General features: G+C 40.3%; 1 protein-coding gene across 5 annotated transcripts in view; it reads left to right on the top strand.

Moving 5' to 3' along the window:
* The window catches only part of STXBP6 (syntaxin binding protein 6), a 314,060-nt gene that overhangs the window by 69,093 nt on the left and 228,212 nt on the right, over nt 1-16,755 (top strand). The gene's annotated exons all lie outside the window — the stretch shown is intronic.

Here is a 16,755-nt window from a genome sequence, read left to right as displayed (position 1 = left end):
TTTTGTCAAATGCTTTTTCTGCATCTATTGAGATGACAACAGGGGTTTTATCCTTTATTTTGTTAATGTGATGTATCTTGTTAATTATTTTATGAATATTGAAACATCCTTGTATCCTTGGCATGAATCCCATTTGGTCATGGTGTATAATCCTTTTAATGTATTGTTGAATCCAGTTTGATAATATATTTTGAGAATTTTTTTATCGATGTACATCAAGGATATTGGCCTATAAATTTCTTTTTTGATGTTTTTGGTTTTAATACAAAGATAATGCTGGCATCATAGAAGGAGTTTGGAAGCATTCCTTTCCTTTCCATTTTTTTTATATCATTTAAGAAAAATAGATATTAAATTTTTGAGTGTTTAAGAATTCACTTGTGAAGCCATATGGTTCTAGATTTTTATTTGTTGGGAGTTTTTTTATTACTGCTTAATTTAATTGCTATTAATTGGTCTGTTTAGATTTTCTTTTTCTTCCTGGTGTAGTCTTGAAAAGTTATAAACTTTTAGAAATTTATTTGTACTAAATTTTCAAATTTGTGGCATAAAATTGTTCCTAGTATTTTGTGTGTGTGTGTGTGTGTGTGTGTGTTTGTGCGCGCGCGACAGACAGAGAGGAACAGATAGGGATAGACAGTCAGGAAGAGAGATGAGAAGCATCAATTCTTTGTTGTGGCACTTTAGTTGTTCATTGATTGCTTTCTCATATGTGCCTTGACGGGGGTTGGGGGACTGCAGCAGATCAAGTGACCCCTTGCTCAAGCCAGCGACCTTAGACTCAAGCTGGTGAAACTTACTCAAATCAGATGAGCCCGTACTCAAGCTGGCGACCTCGGGTATCAAACCTGGGTCTTCTGCATTCCAGTACAATGCTCTATGCACTGCACCACCACCTGGTCAGGCTGTTTCTAGTATTCTTTAATGATGCTTTGTATTTCTGTGGTGTCAGTTGTAACTCCTCCTCTTTCATTTATGACTTTATTTATATGGACTCTCTGTTTTTCTTGATGAGTTCAGATTAATGGTGTGTCAATTTTGTTTATCTTTTCAAAGAACAAGCTCTGAGTTTTATTGTTTTTTCTTTTTGTTTTTAAATTTCTCCTTTATTTCTGCCCTGTTCTTAACGATTTCCTTGCTCCTGTTTACTTTGGGTTGTGTTTGTTGTTGTTTTTTTCTACTTCCTTAAATGTAGAGTCAGATTGTTTATTTGGGATTTTTCTTATTTCTTGAGGTCAGCCTGTATAGCTATGAACTACTCTCTTAAAACTGTTTTTTTGCCACTTCCCAGAGTTTTGAAAAGCTGTGATTTCATTTTCATTTTTTCAAGATAGTTTTTTATTTTGTTTGATTTACTCTTTGATTTTTGGTTGTTTAGAATCATATTGCTCAGCCTCTACCTATTTGTGTTTTCTTCCTGTAGTTGATTTCTGGTTTCATGCCACTGTGGTCAGAAAGATGCTTCATATGATTTCAGTCTTCTTCAATTTATTGAGGCTTGTTTTGTGGCCTAATATGTGATCTATCCTGGAGAATGTTTCATATGCACTTGAAGAGCAATGTGTGTTCTGCAGTGTTGGGGTGAAATGTCCTATAAATGTTTACTAGGTTGATCTAGTCTAATGTGACATAAGACTATTATTTCCTTATTAATTTTCTATCTGGATGATCTATCCATTTGATGCGAGTGGTCTAGTAAAGTCTCCAATTATTACATTACTATGGATTTCTCCCTTTATGTTCATTAAAAATTGCTTTATATATTTAATTGCTCCTATGTTGGGTGCATAAATTTTTTTTTTTTTGTATTTTTCTGAAGCTGGAAACGGGGAGAGACAGTCAGACAGACTCCCGCATGCGCCTGACTGGGATCCACCCAGCAGGCCCACCAGGGGCAACACTCTGCCCACCAGGGGGCGATGCTCTGCCCCTCCGGGGCGTTGCTCTGTTGTGACCAGAGCCACTCTAGCGCCTGGGGCAGAGGCCAAGGAGCCATCCCCAGCGCCCGGGCCATCTTTGCTCCAATGGAGCCTTGCTGCGGGAGGGGAAGAGAGAGACAGAGAGGAAGGAGAGGGAGAGGGGTGGAGAAGCAGATGGGCGCTTCTCCTGTGTGCCCTGGCCGGGAATCGAACCTGGGACTTCTGCACACCAGGCTGATGCTCTACCACTGAGCTAACTGGCCAGGGCCTGGGTGCATAAATATTTATGGCTGTTAGATCCTCTTCTTGGATTGATCCCTTTATAATTATGTAATATCATTCCTTCTCTTTTTTTTACATTTTTTGTGTTACAGTCGATTTTATCTGATATGAGTATTGCTACTCCAGCTTTCTTTTGGTTTCTATCGTATTTGCAAAGAATATCTTTTTACATTCCTTCACTTTCCATCTGTATGTGTTGTTCAATTTGAAGTGAGTTTTTTTTAGCAGCATATAGATGGCTCATGTTTTTTAATGCACTCAGTCGCTCTGTTTTTTATTGAAACACTTGATGCATTTACATTTAAAGTAATTACTGGTAAGTATGTACTTTTGCCATTTTGTTAATTGTTTTTCGGTTGGTTTTTTTTTTTTTTTTCATTTTTCTGAAGCTGGAAACAGGGAGAGACAGTCAGACAGACTCCCGCATGCACCCGACCGGGATCCACCCGGCACGCCCACCATGGGGCGACGCTCTGCCCACCAGGGGGCGATGCTCTGCCCATCCTGGGTGTCGCCATGTTGCGACCAGAGCCACTCTAGCGCCTGAGGCAGAAGCCACAGAGCCATCCCCAGCGCCTGGGCCATCTTTGCTCCAATGGAGCCTTGGCTGCGGGAGGGGAAGAGAGAGACAGAGAGGAAAGCACGGCGGAGGGGTGGAGAAGCAAATGGGCGCTTTTCCTGTGTGCCCTGGCCGGGAATCGAACCCGGGTCCTCCGCACGCTAGGCCGACGCTTTACCGCTGAGCCAACCAGCCAGGGCTCTTTTTGGTTGTTTTTATAGTTCTCTGTTCCTTTCTTCTCTTTATCTCTTCATTTGTGGTTTGCTCATTTTCTTTAGGGTTTCATTTTGTTTTGTTCTGATTCCTATCCCTTCTTATCTGTATTTTTTAGGTTTTTGGTTACCTTAAGATTTATGTATTTCATTCATTATCTAAAACAGTCTTCTTAAGCTGATAGACATTGAAGCTTGAATAAGTTCTATAAGGACTACATTTTTACTATGCTTTCCATGCTTTATGTCATTTGGGATTTTGATATCAGATTTTGGATGTGTGTGTGTGTGTATTTCCTAATTTTATTTATTTATTGTAGTAAGTTGATATTGATACATTTTTCTTTTTACTTTTGTAGTAGCTTTTTAAGTCTAATTTCATGTATTTGTTAAGTATTTGACTTTACTTGTGAAATTTTATTTTTCTCATATATTTTTACTTTTGGTTATAAAATTTCCTTTTCTGATTAAAGAATACCTGTTAAGATTTCTTTAAAGGTGATGCACTCCTTTAATTTTTGCTTTTCTGTGGAATTCTTTTTCTTTCCTTGCATTCTGAACAAAACCTTGTTGGATAAACTATTTCAATTTGTATTTTTCTTCCTTTTAGCACTGTAATTATATCCTTTCACTCCCTTCTGGCCTGTAGAGAAATTAGAGGGTAGCCAGCTTGGAGTTTACTTTCTGTTTAACTCATTGTATTCCTCTTTCTTTCTTCAGGATTGTCTCTTAACATTTTGCCTAAAATGTTACAGTATGTCTTGATTTGGGTCTCCTTGGTTCATTTTATTTGGAAATCTCTGTGCTCCCTAAAGGTGAATGTCTGTTTCCTTTCCCTGGTTAGGAAAATTTTCTGCCATTATTTCTTTGGGTAATATTTCTGTTTCTTTCTCTCTTTTTTTCTCCTTCTGAGATCTCTGTAATGCCATGTTTGAGCTCTTGATATCATCCCAGAGGTCAGCCAGACCAGTGTTTTTCAATCAGTGTGCCGTGAGACATGGTCAGGTGTGAGTATAAATAATTTAGAAACTATATTATTAACTATATGTATAATATGTACTGTGTGAGAGTGTCATTTTGTATCATTTTGGTAGGTGGTGTGCCCCAGGATTTTGTAAATGTAAAAAATGTGCCGCAGCTCAAAAAAGGTTGAAAATCACTGAGCTAGACTATCACTCTTGTGGATTTTTTAAAAATAATTTTTGCTGTTCTAATTGTTTGATTTTCATTAGTCTGTCTTCCAAGTCACAGATACATTCTGTGTTATCTGATCTGCTGTTGGTTCCTTCTAGTATATTTTTAATTTTAGTTATTGTATTCTTCAGGTCTGATTAGTTATTTATTATATTTTCTAACTCTTCGTTTAATTTCTTCCTAAATTCCTATATTCCATTCTTAGGTTTAGTGAATATCCTTTTGACCATTTCTTTTAAATCTTTATCAGGCAAATTACTTGCTTCCATTTCTTTAGGGCTTTTCTCCAGCGATTATTCTTGTCCTTACTTGAGAGATATTCTTCCATCATATCATTTTGTTTGACTTTCTATGTTTGTTTTTATGAATTAGCCAAAAAAAGCTATCTCTCCTGGTCTTGGAAAAGTGGCCTTATATAGAATCAGCCTCTGGGTAGACTGTGTGTATCAGGTGGTTTTGTCACACCTGGAGGAGTCCAGTGTAGCATAAGATGTCCAGGGCACTGGCCTACTGAGCTGGAGTGGCTTCAAATGAGGAAGCCAGGTATGTGTTATACTGTCCTGTTGACCTCGCCTGCTTCCTTTGTTTGGGGCTGAAATGGGCTCAGTCAATGTGTCTAGGAACATGCTGCAGCAACCTTGCAGGTAGGCCAGAGTACCTGGACAGAGCTTCCACCCACCCTGTGGTGGTGGAGGGGATGTGAACAATAGTGCTCAGCAGCTCCTCTGACTCTGGAGAATTTCTGCAGTCTCTGGAGAGCGCCCAGGGCTCCACCACATTCTTTATATAGTCTCTCTTATTTGTTCTAGAAAAAACTGGTCTTATGTAGATTTTATGTGCCAAGTAATTTTGAAAAAGCAGAGGGAGCCAGCCGATGCTTATGGTGATGGGCACTGGCCCGCTTGGCTGGAGTGGCCTATCAGGGAGGCAGGCAGGAAGACCAGGTGTCCATGAGTATGCCTTGTTTGTTGTTCCTGTTTGTTTCTTTTGTTGAAAGGAAAAGGCTTTGGGTGATATGCCTGGGAATGGGCTGCAGTAACCTCTCAGGTAAGCCAAAGAATCCAAGTTGGGCTGCCTTCCACCCTGAGGAGACAGTGCTCACTGCCTCTTCTCACCTGGAGAGATTGTGCAGCTCTTCTGTGCAGCTCCAAGAGGGCTCCCATGGTTTCCCAGCCTTCTCTATTTGGTCTTTTTCTTGTTTGTTATTCAAAAGCTGTTCATTCATCTCACCGTTTTCTTGCAGAATTAATTACTTTCTATATACATGTATGTTTGCGTTTGCTCATGGGCGGGTGAGTTATGTCTTCCTATGTCACTGCCATTTTGGATCTAGTTTAATTTATTTAGTAGAAGCTTCTGATTCCCAGCCCTATACTCTTTCTCCTCAGATCTCCCCAGTTTTTGTTGGGTTAACCTGTATTTACCTCGTGAGAAACCATTCCATCACATTGATACAACTGTCCACAGTCATAGGGGGATTTCTGTATTATAGGAAGATACACACACACAACGTTAGCAGACCAATTATGTAATTGTTAGGTACACACAGGATTAAAGCAGATGATAATTGTCCTGGGGATGATCCTTCGGCATTGTGTGATTTATTGCTCTCCAGGAATTTTTTAGGTGAACACAGAAATCTAAGAAGTTTACTATAATAAACACGGGAGTGCATATCTTCTTTTGAATCAGTGATTTTAGTATTTTTAGGATATATTCCTAAAAGTGGGATAGCTGGGTCAAAGGGCAGGTGCACTTTTAATTTTTTGAGGCAATAGCATACTGTTTTCCACCACTTGAATCTGTGTTAACATAATAAAATAAAGGTAATAAAAATTTAATACTTAAAAATAAAAACAAAAAGAAGTTTACTGCATGGACTATAAGATATAGGCTAGACATAAAAGTTGTTTTTTAAAAAAATGATAATTCACTTAGTGGGGGTGAACCCACAAAACAGTGTTTAGAGATGTGTTATAGAATTGGGCACCTAAAACCTGTATAATTATGTTAATCAGTGTCACCCCAATAAATTTAATTTAAAAAACTAAACAAATGAAAACTCTTGGAAAAAATAAAATAAATTAAAAAATTAAATGCAAATATTATAGTATGTTTCTTCATATGAAGCAGTTGCCCTTAAGAGAGCAGTGGTTATTGAGAGATCCTTTGCAAGTTCAAAGCTCCTTTCAGCAAAGTCTCCGGACCACCTGGCCTACTTACCTTTCTGACTGCAGCCACTGTCTGGAGTTCTAGCACAGACTTGAAACATAGTAGAAACTCAATGAAATGTATGGTTTAAACATGAAATAGGTAGTTTCAGCCTCCAAATTTCTGCCGAACACTAACTCTTCATGATTATATGTAGAGATGAAATAAGATGTCAATCACAGAAGACTGTCAGGCTGTTTTCAGAATACTGAGTAGATGATCATCTTTGAATATGCGTCTTTGCCCACTTGTTTTATTTCCTTAGGATAAATCCTTAGGAGCGGAGTTGCTGTTGTGCCTGTTTCCACAGCTTTGATAAATATGACCGATGTGTTCTCCGAAGGCTATACCAGTTGGCTGTAGATGAGAATGCCAGAGTCCCCACTAGCTACATTGTATCTTGTTTATGTTTGTGTTTCCAGAACCTGCTTGGTGGCACTTTCTCAGAGCAGTTGGCTTGTTGGAACTGAGAATATAAAGTGTTTGTAAACTTATACGGTGACTATGTGATATGAATATTTGGCTTTTCTTTGCCCTTAGTTGAATTCCCCAAAATTCATGTAGTGATTTTTGTTTATTTGTTTGTTTTGTTTGCCAAATAGCTTTACTGAAATATAATTCACAGGCCCTGGGCAGTGGCTCAGTGGATAGAGCGTCAGCCTAACGCATGAACATCCTGAGTGTGATTCCTGGTCAGGGCACACAGGAGAAATGATCATATGCTTCTCTCCCCCTCCCTCTCCCCCTTCTCTCCCCCTTTCCTTCCTGCAGCCAGTGGCTATATTGGTTCAAGTATGGCCCTGGGCACTAAGGACATAGCTCTGTTGGAGCACATTAGCCTTAGGCACTAAAAACAGCTCGGTGGTACTTGAGCATTGGCCTCAGATGGTACTTGAGCATTAGCTCGGGGTTGCCAGGTGGATCCTGGTTGGGGAACATGCAGGAGTTTGCCTGTCTCCCCTCCTCTCACCTAAAAAGAAAGAAAAAAAATATATATATATAAATATAAAATTCACATCCCATAAAATTCACTCATTTAAAGGGAACAACTCAGTGTTTTTAAATGACTTTATTGGGTGACACTGATTGATTAACAAAATTATACAGGTATCAGGTGCACAATTTTACAATGCATCTTTTGTGCATCACCTCAAGTCAAACCCCAAGTCAAATCTCTGTCCATCACCATTTAGTTCCCCTATCTTCTACCTCCCACTTCCCAGGCAATCACTGCACTATTATCCGTGGATGTGATGATATCTGATCTCTGCTTTATTTTTCCTGTACCTTTTTTTTTAAAGTGTTCTCCTTCTTTCTTATATATTCTTACAATACAACTTTCCCAATCAGGCTAATTAATTTAGTATATACATCAGGATCTCCATACTCGGTAATCAGACAGCAATAAATTAATGAACAGACCAGATACAAGAAAAACAGGGCAACTTGGGTGATGAAGGTCAATTGACATGAAGCTTCAGTGTGAACAGTGAATAAAGGAGTGTTGGAAACTGATGGATTTGGGGGCTGATTGGAGAAATGGTGGTAATGCGGGGATGTGGGCATGCAGGCCTGGTATTGCCAGTCCCCCCCCAATTTTCAAGAGAAGCTGAAAATCTATTTTACATAAAAAGTATAGTTTTTAAATGCGCATGGGCCAAGGAAAGGTATTCTTGCAAACTGTCTGTGTGACCTCAGATCTGTCTACTCCCACTTCAGTGAACAGATGGAGATGAGCATTTTAAAAGTAGTTTTCCTTTCAGTCCTCTCTGTACCCCCCCAGTAATACTTAGTACCAAATAGACATTTGAGGATTTCATATTTGTCTCAGATGTCCTTTTTCCTGTGGCAGCTTCTCCGTGACCATTTTCTTTCTTTTTTTTTTTTTTTTCATACACATACCCAGAGTTTCCTCTTGCTTTTCTGTAAGTGTGTAGGGTCTGGACAGAAGTGTGTCCCTGCAGAGTGTCCCTGGTGGTCCATCCAGGAAGCTGAAGCAGCCCCAGGTACCTCGCACAGGTCCGGGTGGAGTTCTCACTTACTCAGAGCCAGCAGCTTCCATAGCTTTTCATGGTCATGGGTTTCCCTGCATAATCTGTGCAGGCAAACCTAATTAAAGTCTTTAACTACATTGCAGGGAGAGGCTTCACAGTCAGTTTCTCCTGATCATCAGCCTCGAAAGGATTAAAGGAGCTGCCTGTCCTGCTGCTGTGGAGCAGCGGCTTCAGCTTCCTCCTGTGGTCAGGTAGTTGCCTGTTCTTGTCTTTCTCAACTAGACTCTTCTTTCACTGATTATATCTACACTGCCTGTGATCTCCATCCTTCACACAAAGCCCAGGTCATAGTCATTACTCAATAAGTGTGTGTTGAATGAAAGTCCTGTCCCTAGATGAATTTCTTGTTACCCCTGACAAAAACAAAAACATTATGTGCTTGAACAGAAATATTCATCAACTCCAGATGAATACCCTCTTAGAAGGCTTGGAGAGCTTTGGCTTCATGTTATTTGGTTTTCCTGTCCAACAGTTAGTGGTCAGTGATAGTGACTATTGCCCCTTTGCTTAATTGGTGAAACCATAGGACATATCTAAATTGATTTCTTTTCAGCTGTCGCTGATCTGCTTCCCTGTTGATTGCTTTTCTCTACTAGAATGTAAGTTCCACTCGGGAAAGGATTGTGGTGATCCTCCTCAGTGTCTAGGACAGAGTCGCACATTGAATGAGTGAAGGTGTGTCTCACCCCAGCTCTGTTCTGCTCTGCTTGTGTGCTCCTCTTATTTTTTCTAGCCCTTGTCTTTTTTTAATGTCTACATTGCATCTCCCTTGGTAACAGCACTCCATCCACAGTGGAGCAGACTTAAATTGACTCTTTCGTTATTTTCTCTTTTTTTTTTTTTTTAAGTGAGAGAAGGAGAGATGGTGAGACAGACCCCCACATGCACCCTGACAGGGATCCACCTGGAAAACCCTGTCTGGGGCTGATGCTCGAGTGAATTGAGCTTTTTTTAGCACCTGAGGCTGGCGCTTGGACCAATGAGCCACCAGCTGCAGGAGGGGAAGAAGGAGAGAAGGGTGAGAGGGAGTGGGAGAAAAGCAGATGAGCGCTTCTCTTGTGTGCCCTGACCAGGAATCGAACCCGGGATATCCATACACCAAGCCTATGCTCTGCCACTGAGCCAGCCAGCCAGGGCCACTGTCATTATTTTTCTACTTAAACTGGCAGTTCCATGTGGTAAGGCAAAGGAGTGTGATGGAAACAGGGCAGGATAGCAGGAGAAAAAGAAATCTCTCTCCTGACTAAGTCTAGTGTAGTCATCAAGGTGGGTCCTTTCTCAGAGCCTCATTCTCTTAACTGGTCAAGGAGAGATGGTTATACCTCCCTAGTTCTCTCACAAGTTGAAAGATGAAATAGGATGACCCTTGAGGAAAGCTTTGTAAAATATACTGTGAAGTGTGTATGCTTTTGCAGCTGTAGGCTGACAGGCTTACATCATACCTGTCTGCCTTTCAAGGACCAGGACCCCCCACGTGGGGCAGGTGGACCCAGGGAGCTGATTTCTCTAACCTCATTCTTTATCCTTTACAAGTCTTGTGAACTGGGTGGCACTATCCATCTTTAAGGATGAAGATGTGGCTTTCAGAGATGTGGACTTTTACCCAATATTATTTACCAAGTAAGGCAAAAGCAGGGCTCAGACCTAGATTCAGTGGTGGGATTCAGTTCGACAGAACAGATACCTAATTTTTTGTTGAGTTTGGTGAACCAGTTGTTAAAATGGCACTTGTAATCAGGGTCCTCTATAAGGTGGGTGCCTGGGCAGCCGCCCAATGTGAAAGTCACAAATTTACATTCCTTACTCTTTTTTAATGTTCATCTGCACAACAGTGTATTATAAGCGCCTGTTCATTATGTCCATACATGAAAAAAATTGCAAGTGAGGACTCCAATCAAGAAGCAATATGGAAATATCTTAAATAACAGTTTTATTGTTTTTTTGTCAGCTTTATTTAATATTTTTATTAATATTTTAAAACTCTTATAATCTAGCTTTCTATACTTCTTTTATTGTTCTTATTTAAGTATTAAATGTATGAAATAATAAACTACCTTTGGTATATCTTTTTTTAATACTTAAAACGGTCGTTAGGGCAGAGAACCAGTTGTTAAATTATTTGAATCCCACTATTGCCAGATCATCTGATGACAAGTCTAGACTTCATTTCACCATACAACATCTGTAAGATTGGGACAGGGGAGAAGTGACCACTGTGCCTTGGCCCCACTGGATGGTGAGCCAGATCGCATGTGCTTGAATGTCTCTGAAATTTGTCAATGTATAATACCGTAAACTTGTATTTGTGTTACCCTGAGATAGTGTTAGAGTCATATTCAATAGATAGATTTTTCTTTCCTATAAAACACTGTACAACTAGGTATGTCAGAAGTTAGTTATATTCTGGAACATGCTGATTAAAAAAGGAGTTGACATTGAATGACAGACAGCTGATTGAATAGGGCAGGTTTTTCATTTGCATATGGGCCTTGAGTTTGACCTGGATTTATAGGCTCATCTGTTGCATCCCAATATATAGAACAGGGATGTCTGCCTACCCACCTATCCCTTGCTCACAGAGATTCATCGTGGATTGAATGCTGAGTCCTAACCAAAGCATTCTAGTTTGTTGCTTCTGGGGAGTCTCAAATGAACCTATAAAGAATCTTCAGTTACCCAACAGGACCTTGTGCAGCTGCATGAGGAAATCAGGATAATTCTGGCATTTCTGAGAGCATTTTAATAGAGCACTGATTACAGATTGCAGGCACCTGGTGGTTTTTGTACTGAGGCTGACAACAGCTAATCCAGGCTCCTAGCATAGTTATACTGTGCATTAATTCCCAGACTGATAATGGACATGCGACTTTGCCAAGTGTGCATTCTCCTTCCAATAACTCAGAGTGCTGAGACAGACTGTAGGAGGGCTCCTGTTAGTTGGGGTCAGCACAGAGCCCTGTGGCTTGGCACTTGGCCAAAGCTATTCTGTGCTTCTTGGACTGACTTGGGCTGTTCCACATGGGTAGGTGATCATTGCTTTTGGCCTCAGCAGCCAAATGAGAAAATATAAACTGAAAATTCAAGGGAATAAAAGGTGACAGCCAAGAGTCGAGGTATCTATGGACTAGAAGTATTCTAGTCCAACACTTAATTTTGTGCCAATTCATATGAAAAAGAATAACTCTGAGAAGAGTCTTCACTGGAATAAGTCATGTTTTCTCTTTTTTCCCCCCTTCCTCCTGACATACTACCTGTTCTTACCTGTCACACACTCGAGACTGCTACAATAACTGATACGTGAAAGAGCATTCAGCAAAGTAGAGAGCACTGGCTAAGCCCTAGCCTTAATCTTGATACTCTTTAATGGTACAATTTGGGGGTTAGCCTATGGGCTTCAGTTTTCTTATGATTTAAGGGAGAGAATTGGATGAGGTGAACATCCACCAAGATCATTTGTGGGTATTGCATTTGTAAGCTCATGAATGCTAGCATTCTAACTTGCCCATGCCTTTCAACTGAAGTATAAGTGGCTGGCAGGTAGGGCTAAAGAAAGGTTCAAAGAATGGTGGTTGGCTGGCTCATTCGGAAGGTCTTGCTGCGATCCTTCTCAGTAAAGTCAAGTGGATGGACTTCCCCTTGCCGAGTTTTTTAAAATTGTGAAACCTGGAGCGCTGCGGCTAGGGAAGCCGCTAAGCTGGCTTGAAGCACTGGCTGCAGAGATAGAGAGCACAGAGTGCGAGGGAAGAGGTCACGAGAGGGTTCAGGCTGTGCTTTTGAGGTGCCGGAGGGGGGCAATACAGCAAAGGAAGTGGAAAGAGGAATTTCCCTTAAGAACCAGCAGAAACCTTTGAAATATGTGCCTTTTATATTTAAGCCTTTTCCGGTTTGGAAAATAGCCTACAAGGTTCATAAAACTGCCTGGTGGCATCCATCCAAGATCCTGCTAGGAGTTGACTCCTGTTGTAAACTGCTGGGCTCCAAAGGAGGGTGGCGAGCAGCTAGGTTGAGGCTTCGGCAGGCATTGTCCTGTTTATGGGCGCAGAGATCTATTGTAGACTCTGTGCTAACATGTTCTCAACTCCCCAGTTCTTCATTTGTGAAACCGAAAAATGCTCTGTTTTAACTAGACTGCGTGATCCTCTGTGCCAGCTACACAGCATGACAGGCACACCCGAGATGAGCAGATATCCAGAAAGAATGACTTCAGATTCCTGATTCGTTATCTTTGTCGCTGCTGGTCAGGGATGATAACAGTTTCTTGTTCACCAGAAAACAAGGCTGATCAGAGGCAAAAGTGTGAAGCAGATGAGTTTGTCTTGGTTTACCTAGAATACATTTCTGCCTCACTTTTTCCTTCCTTTCTCATTTCTTTTAATGAGATAGTGAGAAAGAATGAAGACTCCTGGAATCACACTCTCTAGGTTCAAATACCTGCTCTACCCTTTAAAATTTGTATGATCTACAACCTTAGTTTCCTTATCTGGAAAATAGAATATTGCCCCTCCCCCAGGTATAAACATATTAGTGGGGATTTTCAAATACCAAAGCCTCATATCTGAGTGTACACATCCCATGTTGGAATTTGAGGTAACTGAAGGGAAGAGGTTTTGGATGCTGAGGGGGAATCTTTCCAGCACCATTTGGATTATACTGCACAGGCACAAAATTATGAAGTTGACCATGATCGGGGAGACCAACTATAGTTGAAATTACAATCCTTGGCCAGATTCATATGAGATAGAAGAACTTAATGACCTTATTGAAAAATCTCATTTGTGAAATAAGACATCAAAGAACAGAGTGCCTTACCTGTAAATCGGCATGGTAAGTATGTGTAAAATGGGTCTCATATCTTTGCTGGCCCTCACTGCTTTGAGGGACTTCTTGCTAGAATGTAACGCTGACAAAATATCAATTACAGAAAGCTCAGTGAAGCTCTCAAGAAATTATAAACTGATGGCAGTCTCAAATCAGGACTTCCAGAAGGAAATTTTGTTTAAAATTGATGTTATATTTACAGAATATTTTGAGAAGTTTTGCTATGTCTTTTTAGGTTTTTAGAAAATACGTAAAGTTGTTCCAACTATATTTTAGGTTTTGTCTTTTGGTTTTATAGATTTCATATACTTAAAAACTGGAGTCTTTTTTAAAGACTTATTTTTGTTTTTAGTGTTATATTCCAGGTCTGTTCTAAAATAGAAATAACTGAAACAAGAGAACTTATAATTTAGCTAAGATTTGTGTCAACAAATACGTGATATTAAAAAACAAGATAAAAGCTCATCTTATGTTTGCGGGAGGTTTTATTTACTTATTTTTTAGTGAGAGAGAGAGAGAGAGAGAGAAAGAAAGGATAGACAGATAGGAAGGGAGAGAGGTGGGAAGCATCAGTTCTTCAGTGCGACACCTTAGTTGTTTATTGATGGGGGGAGGGGGCTCCAGCTGAGCCATTGACCCCTTGCACAAGCCAGCGACCATGGGTCATAGCTGTGATCCCATGCTCAAGCCAGCGACCCCACACTCAATCTGGTGAGCCTGCGCTCAAGCCAGATGAGCCCATGTTCAAGCCAGCAACCTCAGAGTTTTGAACCTTGGTCCTCAGCATTTCAGGCCAACACTCTATCCACTGCCCCACCACCTGGTCAGGCTTCATTTGTTTTCATTTTTTGTTTATTTTTTTTAAATTCACAATTTCTGTTATAGACTTCTGTACAAATCCAGCCCTTCCTATAAGGAAAACCCCTGAGCCACTACCTGAGCCCTCCACTTTCGTTCATGTATGGGTTTAAGGTCCCCAACTGCCCCTTCTATTTTTAGTGTAAGTAAAAGATACATACTAATTCATAAGTAGTACAGAACATGACACATAATTAAAATGTTTATTTTCATGTAGTCAATGATCCTGTGGGTTTCTGCATACTTGGTTGGAATAGATTTGTTTATTTGCCGGTGTTATCTGCTATAAACAGTACACTCAGGCCAATATCTTTTTTTCTTAGTTTGCCAACTAACTGTTGGACGTCACAAAGACACAAGCACTCAAGAATGTGGAGGTGCCAACCATTCCAGCTCCTTTTGGTTCATTTCTTCCTACAACCCTTTGTTTTTTCTTTGATACAGTAAAATTCATTTTTTAAGGCCTGCCTCACGTTTTGGATGCATAATCTTGTCATAATCCAGTGAAGGGCATCCTAGCCTGCCTTTCCCTTTGGTACTTTATTTCTGCCCATTCCTGTAGGATTGGTACATGGGTACTGTGGAATCAACTTAACTTAGAATTTAAATTTGTGAATGGAAAGCTTCTATTTTAGAATGAATCCCTCAGAATGAGTGATGCTTATGAAATCTGCATCTCACCTTAGCACATCCTAATGGCATATTTCTGGGAGCTGTTTTTTTCTTCACCTACTGGTGATCTTGTTTTTTTGGCTCTGTTGTATCATTTATTAAAGTTGTGTAGTGATTGACAAGAAGGTTAAAATGTTCATCTGCAATGTAAATAAACTTGTGTAAACACAGGTCTTGTGGTCTGGGTTTAGTACAGGGTTTCTTCTTTGGCTATTAGCCCTACAAGAAGAATGTGCTTACCAAACATACACAAGGGGAGAGAAGATGAAGATAGTCTGAATTTACAGTTGAAGCGCCGGCTTGGATAACCCTGTGAACACGTCTCCTACACAAGGACGGTTAGTGTAATACCAGGAAAGGAAGCCAACCAAGTAACACAGTACTTGGTAACCTGATAAAGAATTAAATTGCATTTTAGATTTTTATATGTTTTGTGCACTTAAAAAATGTAAGTAAGCGATGACCCGGGCTGCTTTGTTTGGCTGTGCTGTTTTTGTGCTGATCCAGAGGTGTGTGTCCAAGAGAGAGCGTGCAAGCTGACATCATGCTGGTGTCTCGTCACCAGGCGTGCACCCTGGCATGGAGCTGCATTTTTTCAGCGGAATGGTGACATTTTCTTCTCACAGAAATGCCATCCAGGCCTTGTTATAATTGTTCACATTACCTGCCCTTCATTCTCACAGTTCTTCGAGGGTGGGAATTTATCCAGTTTCACCTTTTGGATTCCCAACACTATGCCTGAACTGGAGCTGAAAAGAGAGGAAAGTGACTGATCATTGGATCTCAATAAAATACCTTGATTTATCTGCCAGTTAGAAAGAGTGTTTTGTGTGGAATAAGAATACTGCTCTGTGGAATCTCTGACCTATTTCTGGTTTTGCAATACAGAGATAATCATATTAACATGTTGGCAATTTTTTCCTGGACATCTTGTGATGCATATAAATACACACATGTGATTTGACATCAGTGAGCTCATTTTCTGTTTTGTAAAACCGCCTTGTTTTCTCTCTGTAGTGCAGGGGTCCCAAACATTTTACACAGGGGGCCAGTTCACTGTTCCTCAGACCGTTGGAGGGCCGGACTATAAAAAAACTATGAACAAATCCCTATGCACACTGCACATATCTTATTTTAAAGTAAAAAAACAAAACGGGAACAAATACAATATTTAAAACAGGGGTCTCCAAACTTTTTACTCAGGGGACCAGTTCACTGTCCCTCAGACCATTGGAGGGCCAGACTATAAAAAAAACCCTATGAACAAATCCCTATGCACACTGCACATATCTTATTTTAAAGTAAAAAAACAAAACATCAACAAATACAATATTTAAAATAAAGAACAAGTAAATTTAAATCAACAAACTGACCAGTATTTCAATGGGAACTATGTTCCTCTCACTGACCACCAATAAAAGAGGTGTCCCTTCTAGAAGTGCGTTGGGGGCCGGATAAATGGCCTCAAGGGGCCGCATGCGGCCCGCGGGCTGTTGTTTGGGAACCCCTGATTTAAAATAAAAAACAAGCAAATTTAAGTCAACAAACTGACCAGTATTTCAATGGGAACTATGCTCCTCTCACTGACCACCAATGAAAGAGGTGCCCCTTCCAGAAGTGCGGCAGAGGCTGGATAAATGGCCTCAGGGGGCAGCATGCAGCCCACAGGTTGTAGTTTGGGGACCTCTGCTGTAGTGTATCATGGTCATTTTTCCCAGTCAATATCTGTAGCTCTATGCCATGATTTTTAAAGTTTATGTAATATTCCATTGAAGGGCTATACTGTATTTAACCAATGAAATTTGGGTATTGATGGATATTTGGGTTGTTTATAATGTTTTGCTCTTAAAGATGAATCTGTGGTAAGCACGCATTTTTAACACAGGCATTCATGCTCACACCCATTTTCTCCAGGCTTCCAACTCAAATATTAAACTTCCTCATAATCCTCCGACTAGCCAGAGTGGATTTAAAAT

The sequence above is a fragment of the Saccopteryx bilineata genome, chromosome 4 (assembly GCF_036850765.1).
Source record: "Saccopteryx bilineata isolate mSacBil1 chromosome 4, mSacBil1_pri_phased_curated, whole genome shotgun sequence".
Taxonomy (NCBI): Eukaryota; Metazoa; Chordata; class Mammalia; order Chiroptera; family Emballonuridae; genus Saccopteryx; species Saccopteryx bilineata.
This window is presented reverse-complemented; position numbering and strand designations above follow the sequence as displayed.